Source organism: Pipra filicauda, unplaced genomic scaffold (assembly GCF_003945595.2).
Source record: "Pipra filicauda isolate LSUMZ 115617 unplaced genomic scaffold, ASM394559v2 scaffold323_size1005334_pilon, whole genome shotgun sequence".
In the NCBI taxonomy this organism is placed as follows: domain Eukaryota; kingdom Metazoa; phylum Chordata; class Aves; order Passeriformes; family Pipridae; genus Pipra; species Pipra filicauda.
In genome coordinates, this window is record NW_024104447.1 from 647,151 (window position 1) to 651,561 (window position 4,411).

The following is a 4,411-nucleotide window of genomic DNA, read 5'->3' on the forward strand; positions in this document are numbered from 1 at the left end:
AAATATAGATTTCAGTGGAACTTTAGATTTCATGCTTCCTGGGAAAGTAGTTGCATGTTTGTTCTACCTGGTTCTACCACCTTAAACAGGACAACTCAACAGTCCTGCAAGGCAAATAACAAACTTCCTCCATCAAAGCTGCAGAATCAGGATTTATTTTTTAGCTGAAGGGATTCACCAGCCCCAGTTGTTCAGCAGAGCCTTTGCGTGTGTTTTCTTATGCACAAGAGCATCTGAAAATGCAACTTTCCCCTCCATTCCCTAAAGTATCTCCACATTTCCCTGAGAGAGAATGACCACCCAAAATGAAATCAGAATATGGCCTTGACTTCTTCACGGAATAAAATGCCAGCAGTAAGTTCTGCTGCTTCTCACAGCCTTCTAGATGACCAGGCACCCCTGGATATGAAGTGTCACTCAAAGCAGACTTTCAGTAGTTAATCACTGTTCCACCAGCCTCGAAATGGAAACCCTTTTCTGCATGGACTCAAAGCTTGTCTGGTTTCCCCGTACCTTAATTAAGCATCTTCTCCATCATCTGCCAAACTGCTGCTTAACACATCCTGGCAACCTGCCCCTCATATATTGCAGCAGATATGGCTGGCAACAAACAGAGCTTATCATGGGGTATTAATTACTTAAGCATAAAAAACATTCCCTCTTCTCTCAGCTTCATGATCTGCTCTTTCTCATGGAAATATATTTGTAATAACGAGAGAGACAAAACAATGAGGCAGTAAATTTAAGCCTAAAATGAGTGACGAGTCTCGCAATGAGTGAAAGTTAATTCCAGGCAAAATAAAATGAGGAGTAAATGTGCAAACAGCCACTTTGATTAACCACTGGAACCAACTGCCAAGGAAGGGCCGGATTTTTTCATGATATCACAGAATCCCAGAATATGCTGAGTTGGAAGGGGCCCAGAAGGATCACGGAGTCCAACCCTCAGCCCTGCACAGGACACTCTAAAAGTCACACCATGTGCCTGAGAGCATTGATATCTTCAGATCAGCTTAAGAAATATCCTTTAGTCAAAATAAGGAGTCCAAATAAGCATAAATATGAAAACTCATCCAGGAGAAAAAAGCACACAAAGCACACGGGTCAGCTTGGCCATCCAGGAGCACCAGTGGCACTGCCCAAGACCAGAACAGCTCAAAGGCTGGGCCTGGGAAAGCAAAGGATGGAATAAACTCAGTGGGTGTGCAGGGATCCCTCCCACTGCATTCCCAAGCCCTCCATGAAAGCAAGGAGAACACAAAGCCTTGCTGGGTGCAGAGCCTGCTCATCAGCTCTCCTGCTACACAAGTGTTTCCAGCTCCTGCCACAGGGAGGAAAATAAAGCACCAGAAACGCAGCTTTTGGTTGCTTCAAACCTCTCATTAATGCCTGCAGGACACAAACACACCTGGGATCCCATTCTGCCTCCAGCCCCGACTCTGACACATGTGCTGTGTGTGCCAGGCAGGGTTTAGCTCTGGGCTGTTGGGAAATCATCTCAACGTGTAGTTCTGCCTGTTGGGAAGACAATTTATATGTATGTGGAGGCACCTGGACTCATGAGGAATAATAAAGCCCTCAGGGAGTGTGTTAAAATGCAGGATTCAGGCAGGAATGTTTGTGTTTGGGAGTATATTCTGTGTACACACACAGCAGAGGCAGCTCTGAGAGCTGCTGTTCTGTACAAATGCATAAGTGGCTCCTACAGAAGTTGTGGATGGATTCTGTTGTGAATTTGGCTTATCAGTGATACATTCATAAAGCAGATGTAATTATTCAGTCTTTTGAATATGTATTTTTAGCTTGTTTACTGGGTGCATTATGGAAATGTGAATGGCTATTTGTGCATGAATAGTGTGTTTACAGGTTATAAATGTTTCTTGTGGAGTATTAGTTAATATTTTTTTAAAGTACACTGATGAGTGTCTAGTTATATTGGATATTTATGTGGGTGGACATATCTATGTGAGCTATTTAAACTCACATAAGAGATGCAGACTTGTATTTAAATGTTCATTAAAACAGAGAGTGGGTCTATTATGTTTTTATTCCTGTGGTTTATTGTCCCTGTGGAACAGTGGGAAAACTGATATAATAAAGTGATATAATTTCCAGAGATGACAATTCTGGAAGAGGTGCTATCCCTTCCTTTCAGAAAAGTTCAATATGCCCCCTAAATCTCTCTTTGGGATAGATTTCAGGAGAAGGACAACCCTGGAGTCTGCCTGCCATGCTTTGGAAAGGGTACGACTGGATTGTGTCACCAAACCCAAAAAACTCATGGCCAGGCTGCACAACTTGAAAATATGGTTTAAAAAACATACAAAACATGGGGTGCACCCAGCTCTGGGGGACACCCTCCTCCAGATCTGCCCAGCTCATTGAGGAATGAGCTGTGTCTCCAATTGTAGAGACCCAGGGAAGTTCTGTGGCTGCCGCTCCCACGGGCACTGTTGGAAGCACTGATTTAACTTGGCCAGATTTGCAGATTCCAAGCACAGAACGAGGCCATGAAGCCATCAGAGTACAGAGCTGCTCCAGGGCTTTGTTTGAGAGGAGAGAAACACCTTCCTTGTCTCCCATCCCCTGCACTGGGATGCATTTTCACCCTGCTCCCCAGCCCAGTCCTCAGCAATTCTCCGGCCAGCAGTGTCCGATGTGGCACAGCCGGAATTCCCGGTGTGCAGGGCTCTGAATTCCCAGAGCTGACAGTGCCAGGAAGGAGCAGTTTTGTGTGATGAAGTCTCGAGGGCAATGAGCAGAGGAAAGGGGGGTTTGGATGTTTGGAGGTGGTTCCTTCTCTCTGGTTCCAGCCAGGAAAGGGAAGGTGTGCAGGGAATCCAGGGCCCTTCGCAGGCTCTCCCAGGAGGGACCCATCAAACCCTGTTCAACTGAGCTGGACAAGGCAGCTCGTTGGGCAGGGCTTACATAACATCCCTCTGAGAGCTCAAACTGCCTCTGCCTTGCACACATCCTTTGCAGTTTTACTTTCCACTCCCATCTCCTCCGTTAGTTCACTGCAGCTACGGAGTGAAAAAATTCTGAAAACTGGTTTTGACACATAATTATCTTGCAGAGGTAGGGGGAGAAGAGAAGGGATCAGAAAAAGAACAAACCCTTCTAAGAATCTGATTTTTCTCCCTATTTTTTGCCCCCTGTTCCTCTGAGGCTTAGGATGGAAAAAGAGGAAGTTGAGCAGAAAAACTAAGATGAGATCTTTGGAAAAACACTGTTCTCTCCCAGTCTGCAAGATGCTTTCTAGAACTGACTAGTGTTTCAGATGAAGTTACTTCACTTGGAAAGTTCCTGTGTAACATAATGGTAATTCCTGTATCCTGGAGGCCAAACTGGCTGCTGGTTCTTAACATGGGATTAAGTACAACAGAATCATGTCGTGTTCATTCTGTCACCTCCTCAGAAAAAAAGAACAAAACTCAAATTTCTCTTTTATCTACATTCTAACAATCCATCTCTAAAGTATGTCTTGTCCCTATAGATAATATTCTCCCCTTTGTTTCCATGTCAATAAGACATATTTCCAGTTTATCTTGTCTTTGTATTAATATAAAGAGGTAAAACCATATTTCAGGTCCCAAGTGTGCAGCTCAGTCCATCCCTACTACAATGCACATTTATTTCACAGTCCACTCCTATATGGAAAATAACTCTTCCATATTATATATTCTTCATTCCATTTAATAAAGAAGTAGTTCTGCAGGTGTCTTATTTTTTCCACCAAAGTTTGAGAGATAAGATTTTCCCCAACAAGGCCAGTTTTTTCCTGTGTTGTTGGAATTTGTGGAAATCTTTCATCTCACAGACTATTTTTCCTCATTCCTTTTCTGGACAGGACAAGCCTCTTTGGGAAATCTGGTTCTCTGCCCCTTCTAAAGATCAAAACTGGTGGTTTCAGTTGTGTCAGTGTGTGTTCCCATTACAGGAACATCAGCATCTCAACCTTTATTTTAAATACATACTTTGCAGAAGAGCAAAGAATTTTCTGAACTACTCCAGGGACTCTGAAAGTCCAAAACATTTCAAGTCCCAGATAGCCACTTCCTTTGTTTGAAATCATCACTTGGAACTGAAACTGGAACATCCAGGCCAGAAAAAAACCTTCACTGGGGCAAGATCTAAATTTACTCGGATCATGGGCAACCTGTGAAAGGTGTCAGAGATTCCATGAAGAGATGACACAAAGCACTTCAGTTGGAGAAGACAAAAAGACAAAATGTTGGATAAAATATGCTAAAGGTTTGCAGGGAAAGCTGCCCCGTTCATATCAGATTTTGCAGCAAATAAATCACAATGCCTGTGATCCTGGAGGAAAACACTGAAATCTATTTGTAAAATTCATGAAGGTAAAATACTTCACTATATACAAGAAGACTTTTTTTTCCTTTTTTTTTTT